The sequence below is a fragment of the Equus caballus genome, chromosome 7 (assembly GCF_041296265.1).
Source record: "Equus caballus isolate H_3958 breed thoroughbred chromosome 7, TB-T2T, whole genome shotgun sequence".
Classification (NCBI taxonomy): Eukaryota; Metazoa; Chordata; class Mammalia; order Perissodactyla; family Equidae; genus Equus; species Equus caballus.
In genome coordinates this window covers 34,683,000-34,699,983 of record NC_091690.1, presented here as the reverse complement: position 1 = coordinate 34,699,983, position 16,984 = coordinate 34,683,000, and the positions used below count along the sequence as shown (strand labels likewise).

At 42.7% G+C, this 16,984-nt stretch overlaps 1 long non-coding RNA gene across 1 annotated transcript; it reads left to right on the top strand.

Annotated features, from left to right (window-relative positions):
• Positions 1 to 656: 656 nt before the first annotated feature.
• Positions 657 to 2,178, top strand: LOC100630076 (uncharacterized). The gene is made up of 2 exons (XR_011441210.1): positions 657 to 770; positions 1,553 to 2,178. It is a non-coding gene; the product is annotated as an uncharacterized lncRNA (long non-coding RNA).
• Positions 2,179 to 16,984: the final 14,806 nt, after the last annotated feature.

The following is a 16,984-nucleotide window of genomic DNA, read 5'->3' as shown; positions in this document are numbered from 1 at the left end:
CTTCTGATCTTCTCTCTTATTTCCCATCTTCCTTCCCCCTCTTCCTTTCACTCCCCTCCTGACCCCAATCAGAGCCCTTTTTAGACTGAGTCCCATGGTTCTCCTAAGCAGCCCTATGTTGGGGATGGAAAGGGAGAGTGGAGGGTGCCAGCCCTGATTGGAGGAGGGTGAGGAGGGCCCTCGTGGTGCTGCAGGGAGGATGGAGTGGGGGTGGGCTGTCCTGATTCTACACCGACTCCAACACTTCACTTGCTGTTCCCCTGCAGATGCCGTTCACATGGGATATATTTTGAACGGTGTCCCCTGGCGTTGCGCCACAGGGCAGCCCTGGGGTGGGGTGATGATCAGTTGGCGAGTGGGGTCAGGTGAGCTGCAGTGCAGCCCTTGACCTTCTTCCTGCAGCAGCACAGTCCATCCCTGGGAGTCGAGGGGGATTCTGTCTGTACTGGGCACAGACCCTGCACCCAGAGGCATGCGGGCCTCCTCCCAGGTATAAGCCAAGCACAGAGACATCACACCAGGCTTTCAGCACATACAGCAGGTGGTGGGAACTGATCATTGTCCAGCCTGAGTCTGGGCCAGAGTGTGTGCTCCCTCCCCTGACCAGCGGGGAGACTGGTCCAGAAGAGCCTCATTCTGCTGGTTTTACTTTCCAGCTCTACAATGCTTTCATTGTGATCGAGTCAATGCCAGTGGGGTTTGCGTAAGTGGAGAAAGATTCTGCGAGACTACAGGCAGCCAACAGTGCTTTGTGAAGAAGGTCTATGAAGGTAGGTGGGTCCTGAGAATGCTCCTGGGGTGACCTTTGCCTGAGCGTAGGGACTGGCAGTCGGTATTCACGGTGGAGGGTGGCATGAACCATCTATGGGACCACCTGGGAGCCTAGGCCCCAATGACAAGCCACGTGGCTATTGGAGCTGGAAGGTGGCCCCTCAGGATCCCCAGGAGTATGAGCTGCTCAGGCAGGGAGTTGGTTTTCTTTTTTCACCTAAACTAGTGAAGCAGTATCAGCTGGTTCTGGTACTGGGCTGCCACTGGCCCTTAACTGGGTTGGTGACCTATAAAAGGGGAAGCAAGTATCTTCTGTTTAGCTCCTGAGGGTGACTGGAATTGGGCTGCTCAAATTCCCCTGAGTGGACTCAACTATGGTAGAGTTTTTGGAAACTGGGACAGAAGTTGGAGGAGAGGGGTGAGGGAGGATGAGTATGGTAATTTCTATTCCTCCCCTCTGCCCTTTCTTGTGTGGGGAGGTGCATTGAACCACCATATTCAGAGCCCCCACAGCTCTCCTAGGAAAGCCCATCTGGGGGCCCTACCTCAAGCATCTCAATCCCAGGAGGCAGAGAGTCATCCCTACTCAAGAGCAGGAGTTCTTGACAGAATGTGCCCTTTTTTCCTCATTCTTTGATTAATTTGTTGATGCTTTGATCCACTGCTTCATTCAGCAAGATTTACTGAGCACTGCAAGTAAGGATATGCTAGGCCCCACACCCATGGGTCTGCAACATGAGCTTCTGGGGTCTCACTTGCCTTCTTCTCTGCTTCTCTCCAGATGGCATCATTTCATATGGATACCAGGGTTGCAGCAGCCTCTGTGTTGATATGATGTTCCTTAATTTCAATGTTAATTTGGATTGGAAATGCTGTCATCATGCTTCTCTCTGCAACAAGTTCTAAGACCGAGCCCAGCTTTTGCCCTGATCTGATGGATACAGCTGATTCAGTGTAACTTTCAACTACCGTAATCTTCAAGACTACTCTTACCCAAATACGGGTTCCCTCCAAGAAGTCTCAGACTAGTTCTGTTTTCAGGCCCCATTTCCTTTCCTTCCCTCATTGAGACATGCCACTGGGATAGTCTTTAAAACCAAACTGGGGAGAAGAATGGTGAACATAGCTAGGTCCAAGCATATCGTCTCCCTTTTCAATCTCTAATCAAGAGTCACCTTGGTTGCTACCTAAAAAGGCAGGGTCTGGTGGAGACTGTGATGCTTTTAATGCTGGGTGCTCTCGAGGCAGTAGCTGAAGAAAGAGGGAGAAACTTCAAAAGCTGAAAAGAGTAGGAAGAGTAGGGTGGCCCTAAATGATCTGTTACCTGATAGGCTAGCTGCTGTAACAAAAATCTCTGAAATATCAGTGAATTAAAACAATAAAAAATAATTGCTGATTCATTTCACAGTTCAGCGATGTGGTTGTGATTATTCAGGTACCCAAGCTCCTTCCAAGTGTTATGTCACCATCTCTCACAGTCTGCAAGGCCTCCACAGAAGGGGAGGAAAGCTTGGAGACTCTCACAGGGGTATTTACTGCCAGAACTGGAAGTCTTGTACATCATTTCTGCCCACATTCTACAATCACTTGACTCCAACCAAACTGCAAGAATATAATCTTGCTATATGTAATCTTGCAATCTGCAACATAATCTGGTGTGCCCAAGAGAACAAAGGATGGTTTGATGAACACAACACATGGTGTCTTTTTCCCACTTTCCCCTCAACTGCTGAGACTTCTCAACTTGCGTCTATGATATTTAACTTCTTTTACAAAGGAAAGAATAACTCAGCCAATGAGGAATACAAAGCACAAGGTATTGACTAAAATTCAAAGGTTTATGACGATCAGATTTCCCACTCAGATCCTTTCAGAGTCTCTCCACATGGAGACCATGAGATGGAGAACCAGAGAGAGTCCATCCGCAAAGACAGAAGACTGAAGCAAACATGAGAGAGCATAGGTGTCTATGAGTGAGAGAGACTCAAGTTCTGACCTCTTTGTCGTTCTTGATTTCTGCATCACATCTCCTACCCCCAGCTAACGCCAGGATAAATTCTTGACAAGGGGCCCATGATGGATCCAAATCATTATATTCATCACCCTGCTTTCTTCTTTTGCTTAATCTAGTTTGACTGGGGCCTGTGTTTGGATTTATGGGAATGTAGCTACTAACAGTGGCTGAAAAAATCCCTCAAGAAATAGCAAAACCCAGCAGGTCCTGGAGAAACCATCTCTGTTTGCCTGGTGGTGTAAGTGAATACATAGGAAAACTGAATCCATTCAATCTCTTTGGGAAATGCTGAGACGAAGAGTGAGTGGATGTCTGTAATCTTGGGCCTAGCTTTGTAGGCTGCCCCCCAAGCTTCCTCAGAGCATTTGCCCCATTTAAGATTTATTTTCCCCAAAAGAAAGCACTGTGGAAAGGCTAGAACATTTTCATCCTGTAGGAGACAGACCTGGAGGAGTGAGGAGGAGAGGCCACGGATCCAGGGCTTAAATCTGTTGGATGAATTGCTTGGTGTTAGAGCCATGCCCCCTCTCCACTCCCCAGGGAGCAGGAGTCAGTGTGGGAACAGCACCCAGGGGACTAGAGGTGCCCTCTATGTGGGCTGTCTCTCAGCACGTTTGATTGAAAAGAATGAAAACCCACTCAAGTTAACTTAGGTAAATGAGGTTTCCTGTCACGGTACAGGAGAATTTCCTGGTAACAAGAGCAGACACTTAGCTAAGCCTTCTGGGAACAAGGAGTAGGCCAGGCAGCCATGTTTGGCTTTGTAATTGTTTTGGGCACGAGGGTAAATCTAGTTCCTGTTACACCACCTTGAGGTGCAAGATCAGATTCTGCTTCATGAAAACCTCTCTTCTTACTCAAATTATCTTTTTTTCCAAACCATTCAGATATTTCCTCCGTCCTCCTCTTTTTTGCATCTGTAGGCTAACTGCATATCCTCCCCAGTCTGAGGCAGGCACGATTCATGTTAATGCTGCCCGCTCACCTGAGAAGAATCAGAGGGTATGTTCTGAACTCGCTCAGGTCATGGTGGGGTGAGGTGTTTTTAGTTCTTCCCTAAAACTTTCCTGCAGAATTTTTGAAAACTTGCCTATTCCTAGGAAGGATTGTGGGCATTACAGCCACCTAAAAAGGGAGTATTCTGGCCTGAATTGGGCTCTAGACATGGCTAAGACCCTTCAAAGCAGAAGAAAAGAGGAAGAGGAGGAAGAAGGCGACAATCAGGGAACGAAAAATCTATCCAGCCAGCCAGCTTCTGGGCACAAGAGACCACAGGAATTGGCTGCAGAGAGAAGCCAATGTTTGGATTTTTAAGAGTATCTACTAGAAAACCAGGAACTTGTAATTCTTTTCTTTTGAGGAAGATTAGCCCTGTGCTAACTGCTGCTAATCCTCCTCTTTTTGCTGAGGAAGGCTGGCCCTGAGCTAACATGTGTGTGCATCTACCTCTACTTTATACATGGGATGCCTACCATAGGATGGCTTTTACCAAGTGGTACCATGTCCACACCCGGGATCCAAACTGGCGAACCCCGGGCCTCCAAGAAGTGGAACATGCGCACCTAACTGCTGCGCCACCAGGCTGGTCCCCAGAACTTGTAATTTTTGAGAGGTAAGGAACTAACTAGCAAATGGAGGAATTCCCAAAAATGATGGATGGAGAGGAATCAGGAGGGGCTTCATAAGGACTACTTCTCCCCACCCCCCACCCCAAACCCCTTCAATATGCAGAGTCCAATCTACAAATCCAACAACAGACGAAGGTGTTTGTTACTCAGGTGCCCTGAGCAATGCTGCAGAGAAGGAGTCATCTTCAATGTACACACAGGAGAAGAAGAGGCAGGGCTCCCCGTGAGTCCATGAAGGTCAATTTCCTCTTCCACTCACCACCCTCCAAAGCGCCATTCCCATTGAAGACTCCTTTCCGAAGCCCAAGTGTATAACAGCACCCAGCTCCAGCCTACTCATCTTTTGCTGATGCTCAGCTGTTCTCTGGAGCCAGCGTCTTTCCGGCATTTACCCAATAAGAAAATTCAGTGTGTCGTGCACAGCTGCTCTGCTCTACATTTGGGGAGATGAGTCTCAGTGGTATGAGACAGAGTAGAGCAGTGGGGGAGGCAGGCTTTCAAAACCTCACTGGGTTCCCCACTGTTCACAGAGGAACAGATCGCTGAATACTCAAGGCCTTTTCCATCTTTCCCACTGGCACTTCTGACTTGCCCTGTGCATGGGCTGCATGTGGTCCAATGGCCAGAAATGAGGTCTTAGGCACAGAGCAGGAGGTGTAGGCTGTCAGCAGCCTCTGGAATGGAGAGGTGGTGCTGAGAAGAGGATGCGGACAGGGCACCAACAGTGTCTACTACACCCATGATCCCACTCATGCAGCTACCTCTCTCCCAAGGCTGCTGACTCCAGTCTTCTCAGTTCTGTCTCTTCCTAAGGGCCAAATAGGCTGCTCTCATTCCATCTTACCTTTTTTCCTGCAGTGGCCCAGAAAAGAATTGGCTTGAGACTTGACAGGAAAATCTTGGAGTGAAATGAGCAGGAGGCAGGTGGAATTATCTTTAAAAGGAAGTAGAGTGCATATGAGATCTAATTCTGGCACAATGAATACCCACTTTCATCCACATATGTTTGACTGATATTTAAATATTTCTTCCCAAGCTGAATTTCGTTAGCAAAGCTGTTTAATCTCATTAAAATGTATCCAGTTCTGGTGATTATGTCTGCTCTTAGCATTTACATCTTCAGGTGAAGCAGCCAATAATAATCTCAACAATAACAATCATAAGTTGTATTTAAGAAAAGCAGTACTTTTGCATGCATTATATCTTTTGACTCTCACAGCTCTGTGAAGGAGTTACTATTATTATTCCCACTTCATAGATGAGGAAACTAAAGCCTAGAGAAGGGTCTTTGGTTCCCAAAAGAACGGAAGTAGCCTCCCACCCAGACACTCTGTCTCCAAAATTCACAATACTGCCATCCTATGCAAAAGTTATTGATTGGAGCATGGATAGGAAAACTTTCTGTGTTAAGAACCGGAGAATATATGTTTTAGGCTTTGTGGGCTATATGGTCTTTGTTCTCACTATTCATCTCTGCCATTTATAGCACAAATACATCCTCAGAATTTATGTAAATAAATGAGTATGGCTGAATCCTAACAACACTTCATTTACCAACACTAAAATTTGAATTTCATATAGCTTGGATGTGTCATCAAACATTATTCTTCTATAGAATTTGTCCAACCTTAAAAAATTCCAAAGTGACATGAGCATCATGGCAGAGTGAATTGTTCTTTTGTCTCTTTCTCAAATTTACAACCAGTGGACACCCATTGACCAACAAAGGACTCCCTGCACAGCACACCAGAATGCCTGAGAGATCCATGTATCTATACATCTGAAGGTAGGTGGACTGGACCTCTAGGAACCAGTGGAACTAGAGGATCAGCCCCCTCTACCTTCTCCAGCAGTGGTGATCCAAAACATGGGTGCTCCCAGCAGTGGCTGTGGTGCCTTGAACTGAGGTTCAAGGAGCACACCAACATGCACTGACAGCCAGAGGCAATAGTTGCACTCATGGCTTAGCCCCTGCCCACCCCCAATGGTGGCAGGTGGCGTCCATGACCTAAGGCTTCAGGAAACACAGAAATGCCAACTACCCAGCCCCCACCCAGACCCTCAGCTTTGGTGCTGGTCTTTCTAGTTGTGAGGACAGCATCCAAAATGCAGATATTCCCAGCAGAGGCAGTGGCGCCCTGCCCTGAGGTTTCAAAAAGTACACTGGAGTGCCCCAAGGACCCAAGGCTACAGAAGCAGCAACAACACTCACAGCTAAGCCCTTGCTCCTCCCCTAGCAGTGGTGGGTGGCAGCTGTGACCTGAGGCTTTAAGAGTCACAGCAGGGACCGGCCCTGTGGCTAAGTGGTTAAATTCACGCACTCTGCTTCGGCAGCCCAGGGTTTCGCCGGTTCAAATCCTGGGCGCAGACATGGTGCCACTCACCAAGCCATGCTGAGGCAGCATCCCACATGCCAAAACTCACGACTAAAAATACACAACTTTGTGCTGGGGGGCTTTGAGAGGAAAAATAAAAATAAAATCTTAAAAAAAAAAAAAGAGTCACAAGGGAAATCATGACCCAGCCCCCAATGACAGCATCCCTGACACTGGCTCTACTAGCAGCAGGTGCTGCATACAAGACCCTGGACCCCTGGTAGTGAAAGCAACTCCCATGAACCCAGCACCCCAAGTGCAGTGCTGCCATCAGCCCTAGATAACCCAAGAGCAGCAGTGCTGGTGGTGCACGAGGCAGCAGTACTTGAACTTGTGGGAGCCCACAGAGAGCCAGTAGGGGGACATGAGACCCAAGTGATCCCAAAAGCAGCAGAAGTGCTCACAGCCCGGTCATCCTGGTGGTGACACCTGAGACTGTAGTGATATCATAGCAGCAAGGCACCAGCAACCTTGGAGGCATAAGAGCAGCAGGAGGGCACTGGTACCACCACTGGTAGAGGCAGTGGAAGGTGAATGCAGGCTCTCAAGTACAATCAGAAGCAGCTCAGAACCAAAGCCTTAGCCAAATAAGAAATGTATTTACTACCACAAATGCACTGGAACAGGATCAATTCATGAAGAAGCATGAGGAACTACAGTAACTCAGTAGGATAGAAAGAAAATGGCAACGCTCCTGAAACAAAACTTGAAATCACAGAAGATTGCGATCTAAGAGACAGAGAATTCAAAATAGCTGTCATAAATAAGCTCAACAAGTTACAAGAAAACAAGAAAGATGGTTCAATGAGCTCAGGAATAAAACTAGTGAACAGAAGGTGCACTTCACCAAAGAAATTGAAACTCTAAAAAAAAAACAAAACAGAAATACTTGAGATGAAGAACATAATTAATGAGATGAAAAATAAAGTAGAAAGCATTAAAAATAGAGCTATGCAGTGAGCTCAAAGATAGTAATCTAGAAATGAATCAGGTGGAAGAAGAGAACTAAGATTTTTTTTAAATGAAGAAATTCTATGAGAAACACTCAACTCAATTAGGAAAAGCAATGTAAGGGTATTGGGTATCCCAGAAAGAGAAAAGAGGGAGAAAGGAGCAGAGCATTTATTCAAACAAATAATAGCTGGGAACTTCTCAAACCTAGGGAAAGAACTGAATATAAAACTACATGAAGCTATTAGAAGACCTAATTATCTAATTACCTAATTATCACAAAAAGACCTTCTCCAAGGCATATAATATTAAAAATGTCAAGATTCAATGATAAAGAAAGAATATTAAGGGTGGCCAAAGAGAAAAAAATAACTTACAATGGAACCCCCATCAGGCTATTGGCAGATTTTTCAGCAGAAATTCTATAGGCTAGGAGAGAGTGGAATGATATATTCAAAATATTCAAGACAAAAACTAACAGCCAAGAATACTCTATCCAGCAGTTATCCTTCAGATATGAAGGAGAAATAAAGGCTTTCCCAGACCAACAAAAGCTGAAGCTGAGGTATTTCATTGCCACTAGACATGCCTTACAAGAAATGGTGAAAGGAGCCCTCTTACCCGAAACAGAAAGGCAAATGTTTACAAAGCTTTGAGCAAGGTGATAATTAGACAGACAGAATCAAAAAATTGCAACTCTATATCAGAACATGTTAGTAAACATTTAATTATAACACAAAGTCTAAAGGGAAAGAAAGCATCAAAAGTAACTATAATCACTTCAATTTGGTAACAAACTCACAACATGAAAAAGGATAATTTGTGACACCAAAACTATAGAAAGGGAAGAGGAAAAGGATAGAACCTGCATAGGCTAATGGAGATAAGATGTTATGAGAAGAAAAAGGAGTATCTCATCTATGAGATCTTCTATACAAACTTAATTGTAGCCACAAAACAAAAAATCTGAGCAGAGTCATAAATCATAAATAAAGAGGAAACTGAGAAAGACATCAAAGAAAACTGCCAACCTGAAATAGCAGACAGAAATACATGGAGAAATGACACAATGGAAATATAGAACAACCAGAAAACAGAAGATAAAATGGCAATATTATTAATATATCAATAACCACTTTAAATGTAAATGGATTGAATTCACCAATCAAAAGACACAGAGTGGCTGGATGGATTAAAAAACAGTACCCAACAATATGCTGCCTCCAGGAGACTATCTCTTCTCCAAAGAGAAACATAGACTCAGAATGAAGGGACTGAAGATGATACTCCAAGCAAATGACAACCAAAAGAAAGCAGATGTAGCCATAATTATTTCACAAAAAATAGACTTCAAGCTAAAAAAGTTAACAAGAGACAAAGATGGACATTATATAAGGATAAAAGAGACATTCCACTAGGAAGACATAACACTTACTAATATATATGCACTTAACATAGGAGCACCAAAGTATAAAACAACTATTAACAGAGCTAAAGGGAGAAATTGACAGCAACACTATAATAGTAGGGGCACTTACATCAATGAATAGATCATCAAGACAGAAAGTCAACAAGGAAACATTGGCCTTAAATGAAACACTAGACCAGCTTGACTTAATAGACATTTATAGAACATTCCCTCCAAAAACAGAAGAATATAGTCTTAAGTGTACGTGAAACATTCTCAAAGATAGATTATATATTGGGAAACAAGGAAAACCTGAATAAATTTAAGAAGATTGAAATCATATCAAGCATCTTTTCCCGCCACAATGGTATAAAACTAGAAATCAATTACAAGAATAGAGCTGGGATAGTCACAAATATGTGGACACTAAACAGCATGCTACTGGACAACTATCAGGTCAATGAAGAAACCAAAGGAGAAATCAAAAAGATACTGGGACACAAATGAAAATGAAAACATGGCATACCAAAACTTATGGGATGCAGCAAAAATAGTACTAACAGGGAAGTATATAGCAATACAGGCCTACCTCAAATAATGAGAAAATTTTCAAATAAACAATCTAACATTATACCTAGAAGAACTAGAAAAAAAGAATAAACAAAGCAAGGTCAGTAGAAGGAAGGAAATAATGAAAATCAGAGCAGAAATAAATGAAATAGAAACTAAAAAGATAATAGAAAGGATCACTGAAACTAAAAGTTGATCTTTGAAAAAAATAAACAAAATAAACAAACCCTTATCCAGACTTATTAAGAAAATAAGATAGAAGGCTCAAATAAATAAAATCAGAAATGAAAGAGAAGTAATTACAAGAGATGTTACAGAAATACAAGGGATTACAAAAGAATACTATGAAAAGCTATACAGGAACAAATTGAATAACCTACAAGAAATGGACAACTTCTTAGCATCATACAACCTCTCAAAACTGAATCAAGAAGAAATAGAGAATCTGAATAGACCAATCACAGTAAAGAAATTGAAACAGTAATCAAAAACTTCCCAAGAAACAAAAGTCCAGGACCAGATGGCTTCTCTGGAGAATTCAACCAAACATTCAAAGATTTAATACCCATCTTCTCAAACTCTTCCAAAAAACTGAAAAGGACAGGACACTTCCTAAGTCATTTTACCAGGCCAATATTACCCTGATACCAAAACCAAACAAGGACAAAAAAAAAGGAAAATTATAGGCCAATATCACTGATGAACATAGAGACAAAATTCCTCAACAAAATATTAGCTTTTTTTTTTTTTTTTTGAGGAAGATTAGCCCTGAGCTAACTGCTGCCAATCCTCCTCTTTTCACTGAGGAAGACTGGCCCTGAGCTAACATCCGTGCCTATCTTCCTCTACTTTATATGTGGGACGCCTGCCACAGCATGGTGTGCCAAGTGGTGCCATGTCTGCACCCGGGATCCGAACCTGCCAACCCCGGGCTGCCGAAGTGGAATGCATGCACTTAACCACTGTGCCACTGGGCCGGCCGAAGAATAGTAAAGTTTAAATGACAAAGAAAGGGATCTGGGTGTGTGTGTATGATGGGATTAGTGCTCTTATAAGAAGAGGAAGAGACACCAGAGCTTCCCCTCTCTCTTCCATGCTGGGATACAATCTGGAAAAGGACTCTCACCAGAACCTAACTGTGCTGGCATCCTGATCTTGGACTTCCAGCCTCCAGAAATGAGAGCAATAAATTTCTGTTGGTTAAGCCTCCCAGTCTAAGGCATTTTGTCATGGTAGCCTGAGCTGACGAAGACAGTGGTCAAAAAACCTGGTAGTATAAAATCCCCGTTAAACCCCCGACACTCAAAACCCTTGTGCACACAAATGCCTTCTGTTATTTTGGAGGTATAAGATGAATTCAGAAAAGGGGATAAATTCCTGTGGGGTGGGTGTGAGCAAAGGTGTGAGGGAGGCTGTGGAAGGTGAGACGCTGTGAGGTCACAAGTCCAGGGGAAGGTAGAACTTGAAGCCAAGAGTGACCATGAGAGAGAAAGTAAGTGCTGCCTACACCCACATGCACAGATGCAGAATTTCCAAATAAACAGGAGGCATCCTGGGGAGGGGAGAGCAGGACCAGGGCAGAGGCACCTGGACTAGTCGGTGGTTCCCAACTGGCTCCACTTGCAGAGACTGAGCCCCATGGACAACGAATGCCCATCCAGGCAGCTCCTGCTGAAGGACAGACGTCACAGAATGGTAGTTTCCTTAGGAAGTGCACAAGGACTACAGAGGAAGATTTAGGGGTGAATGGCACTTCTCTACAAAGAGGATGCAGAACTGGCAGGTCTCTGAAGCAGAGAGGTGAAGGGGGCCGAAAGCAAGTCTCCCAGCAACCTGAGAGCTGGGCCTTCCAGGTCAAAATGCCCAAACAGCCCCCACAGCAAGGAGGAAAACCCTCTGAAAAGTGATGTGAGCTAATCGTCTGCCCAGCGCAGTGCCACAGGTGCTGCTGATCAACGGGTCCGGCGGAACCTGTGCCCCAGGCATCTGCAGTTCTGATAGGCCCTGTAGCACATATTCCCAATCTTTTGAGAACTTCCCACCTATACTGCTAATCATAAATATTTCTCATAGCTGACACCTGATGAGGATTTTAGGCTGGTTAATTTTAAAACTGCAGATGAGAAGCAGGCTCCGAGGACTGGAATTTGCTTGCCCTTTGAGAGACATTTGCATTTGTGAAAGAAGGGAGATGACTTTGTCTCTAGAAACTCTTAATGGGGAAGGCAAGAACTTAAGTTGGTTACTGTCTGGCAATCTCATGTAACTGATTTAGGGTGGTGGCTTCTGACCTTTACTTAATCTGATTTGATTCTTATCTAAAGGTCATGGGATCACCCAATAGCCAGACCCCACCTGCACTGATACCATTTTAACTTTTTTTTCATATTCTTTCCTTTGTCTTGTAAAGAGATGGCTCACATACCTATGCCTTAAATTTAGCCTTACTCTCCACTCATGTTTGCAGCAGAAGTGGCGGCAGCAGCACCTCCTCCTGCCCGTGGGCCCTGTCCCCACGCAGCAGCTCTGACTGCCCATGGGTCCTGTCCCCATGCTATTCCATACTATTCTCTAAATAAAAGAGCACTACTGCCAGATCTTGAGAGTCCAAGAAATCTTTCTTTCGACTCCTTGGTTCACCGACCCCACATCAACACCCTTCTCCCAAATACTACCAAGATAATAAGCTGTCTGGGGAAGTGTCATTTTTACCTTCCCTTCCCAGGCCTGACTCACCCAGGCAGCGTCTGTGCTGGTCTTCCTTCTCTGAATCCTCACAGTCAAGATTTTTCACATTTTACCTTTTGTAGTTGGTGTTATTACAGCAGTTAATCTTTGTTTTCTTTTTCAAAAGAATCACTCCACAGGAAGCATTGATGTCCAGAGGTTCAGCCCTCAGTCTGTCATAATCCAGGGGGGTAAGCACTATTAATGGGTAAATTGGAGGGTCCTCTAGGCTAGATTCTTTGTAGAGAGAATCAGGGAGAAATTCCAAGGAAATGAATACCTTAGGGAGGAGTTAAGCAGCAGAACATACTCCCTATTCCTACCTGAGCTCTTCAGAAATCAGATAATCAGCAGTCTAGAAGAACCATTTGAGTAAAATAATTCTTCTTAGTCAGTGGGCTTATGGAGGCCATGAAAGGGCTTAGAATAAGACCCCTAAAGAAGCTGAAACATTTTTTAAAGGACCAATTTGTCAACAAATATGAGACATAAACTACAAGAAAAGCAAGAAGTTTATTTGAGGTCTCAGGAATTTCAATTTGGGGAGTACAGATTCAGGTAGGAACCCAAATAGTGTCCTGCTAGGGAGTAAAAGTCAGAGGCTTTTAAAGGCAAAGGAGGGAGGTCGTATTACAAAGAATTTTAATTGGAGTTGGAGGCAGAGAGCTAGTCTTGGCTAAACATTGACTTATTTTTTATTCCATCTTTAGAATGTCCACAATCCTCAGTCTTTGTGATCAGGATACCCATTCTCTCACTGACTTCTCAAACAATTGCTTGTAAAGTAATTGCTGTTTTGGCCCAGTCCAAAGGTTTGACACAGTCCAAGTTTCAAGACAACAAAGCACTTTCTCTGGAAAGGCAGCTCTGACTCCATTTAAAATGGCTCTGCTATAGTCAATTTTGACAAATTCCAATTTAAGGACAGATTGATTAAATGGGTGGTAGTGGTAGCTATGAGTAGACACACACACAGGTTCATCTATGGCAGAGCACAAAGGAAAGAGGTGGCTTCCATAAAAGCAGATTAAAGCATAAAAGCATAAGAGCTCATTAGCTAAGCTTTAACAAGTATTAAAAACCAAGTGAGAACTGGAGTGTCAGTTTGAAATAAATGAGGGCTTCAGACCTAAAAGCATTTTGCACTTAATTGCAACCTCTATTCCAGAGGTGATCACTTAGTGCTAATAAGAAAGAACTGGGGCGGGGATAAGAGATCAGATGGAGCCCCACCCTCTACCGCATCTCCCACATCCACCCCACAGCTTCCAGATTTGCAAGACCTGATCATCAGCTGCCAGGAGAAAGGCATAGAGCCTCACTTACTATCCTTGACCCTTTTTCCTCTGAATTAAATGTCTTAAACTGCTGGGGAGGGGCAGAAAATCCTATTGACCACAGGTCACAGACAAAGTCCAGTGCGGCTGGGATAAGGATAGGAAAAACAAAAAACTTTCACTTCTTTGAAAGGGGCAAAAACTATCACCCAAGACTAAACACAGAACAAGGCAAAAAGCCACAGAAATGAGAGGCAAGAATACTGAAAAAACAATGGCCCTGAGGTCCAGGTTTACAGACATGGTGTAAGACTGCAGTTGAACCAGGATAACAGAGAATCCCTCTGTTGCAACCACAAGCTTAACACCAAATAACAAGCAGCAGCATTAACGTGCTAAGAGAGGAGTGAAGGGGAGCATAATATACCATCTCAAAATATACCTCTCTGGCATAGGGATTATTTTAGGATGTGTCGATGCAAAATAACCAATAGCTATTCTATAGATAACAGAAATAAGGTGAGTTGTACTTGAGCCAGAGTGAGAATTATAACCTGGGAAGGTGGCCCAGGGTTTGCCAGTTCAGATCATGGGTGTGGACCTAGCGCCACTTGTCAAGCCACGCCGTGGCAGACATCCCACATATAACGTAGAGGAAGATGGGCACAGATGTTAGCTCAGGACCAGTCTTCACCAGCAAAAAGCGGAGGACTGGTGGCAGATGTTGGCTCAGGTCTAATGTTCTTCTTCAAAAAACTCTCAGTTGGTTATTTTTAAGAAACAGCAGACACAGGAGAAGCTCTGAGAACTGAGTAGAAGTTACCCTTTTGTAAGAGACATTTACATTTTTAAAGGAAATTTCCACTTGTAAGGGTTCTCTCTCTGTGTACCAGGAAGAAGACAACAATGAAATCTCTAGAAACTCTTATCAATGGAGAAGGCAATGTCTTAAATCTGTGCAACAACCTTACCCTTGTTTACTGTGCTTTTCCTGGTAACATCCCATAACTGGCTCCCCCACTCCCCAACATCTTTTGTCTTTAGCTGGAGGTGGTATTTAACATGGTGGTTTGGGCCATTTGGGAGAGTTACTCAGTTTCCTGGGTCTCTCCCATATATACAGAAAGTGCATATGTTATTAAACTTCTGTTTGTTTTTCTCCTTTAATCTGTCTTTTATTACAGGAGGGTCTCAGCTAAGAACCTAGAAGAGTAGAAAGAAAATTATTTTTCCTCCCTCACAGGAGCATAAGTTTGGAGAGAGACCACTTCCATTGTACAGGAATGCAGCGATGTGTAAAAGCTGAGTGGGGCAGGGACACAAAAACCCTGCAGCAACTCAGATACCGTCCAAGCACAACAAAACAACACCCATCAACTAGAGGAATTTGAAGTCTGTGGCACATGGAGAGTAATGGTAGCAACAATAAAAAGTAGCCTATCACAGTTCTGGACTAGATTGACTCAACCCCTCATACTAACAGCCTGACATAAAAAGAGGCATGTCCATTTCCAGGCATCAATACTATTTATCTCATTTTCTACTCTTCTACCCACAATTCCAAGCATTTGATAAAAAATTACAAGCACAAAAAAGCAAAAGAAAACAATCCACTGTCAAAAAATAAAGTAATCATCATAATAAACTGAGCAACAGCCCAGATGTTGGAACTGTTAACTAGGGACATTAAAATAACGGTAATTAAAATGTTAAAGATTGAGTGGAAAAGTTGGACAACATGCATGAACAAATGAAGAATTTGAAAGGAGAAATGAAATCTCTAAGAAAAAGTCAAATGGAGATGCTAGAAATAAAATAACACAATACCAGAGGTAAAGAATATCTGTGATGGGCTCATCTGTAGACTCAATACAGCTAAGGAAAGAATCAGTGAACTTGAAGACTGGGCAACAGGAATTATTCAACTGAAACATGAAGGGACATAATAGTAGTAGTAGTAGTAATAATAATAAACCAGCACACATTATCTGAGAGCTGTGGGATAATACCAAACATTCTAACATATGCAATTAGTTTCCCAGAAAGAAAACAGGACAGAATATATACTTAAAGACATAATAGCCAAGATTTTCCAAAAATAATAAAAAATATCAAAACACAGATCCAAAAATCTGAAAGAATCTCAAACAAGATGAATACTGAAAACAACACTACTACCACCATCAAACTGCTTAAAACCAAAGACAAAAAGAAAATCTTGAGGACATCAAAAGAAAAAGGCCCTTTACGTATTTTAACATAAACTGTGATAAATTAAAGATGTATACCAGAAGCCCTAGGACAACGACTAAAAGTATTTTAGAAAAGTATAACTAATAACCCAATAAGGTAAATAAAATGGAATCATAAAAAATATACAATCCAAAATAAGGGACAAAAAAATTAAATTCTTCCACAGGAAAATAACAATTGACCAGCAATATGGTAACTTTTAATCCAACCAATAATTACATTAAATGTTAACAGCATAACACCCTTCAATTAAATTAAAAACAGAGAATGTCGACTTATTTTAAAAAACAAGATGAAATATATGCTTTGCTCAAAAAACAAACACACAAAGACATAGGTAGGCTAAAAGTAAAAGGATGGAAGAAGGAATACATGAAAACACTAGCCCAAAGAAAGCTGGAATGGGTAAATTATTATCAGATAAAGCAGATTTCAGAAAAATGAATATTGCCACAGATAAACAGGAACATTAGTTAATTGTTAAAAAAGCCAATCCACCAAGAAGACTTAATAATCCTAAATGTTTTCTGCACTAACAATAGAATTTCAAAAGCACAAAGGAAAAGTCAATAGAATTGAAAGGAGAAAGAGAGAGATTCATAATAGTTACAGATTTTGGAACTCGTCTCTCAGTAATTGATAAAACAAGTGGATAGAAAATCATTAGATGGAATATCTGAATACACAACCAACAAATTAGCCTTAATTGACATTTGTAGAATATACAACAGTAGTAGAATATATTATTTCTTTCAAGTGCACATGAAATAGTCACAAAGACAGACCACACTGTAGGCCATAAAACCTTAACAAATTTAAAATAAATTAACTCAGTGATGTCAGCAACATAGCAGAGTGAGCAGTTTTCTTTGTCTCTCCCCCTTCAAACTACAACTAATTGGACATTCATCGGTCAACAAGAGATATCCACATAGCATCTCAAGATGCCTGAGAGACCCGCGATGCTATACATCGGAAGGTGGACGGACGTCCCCCAGGGAGGAGGTGGA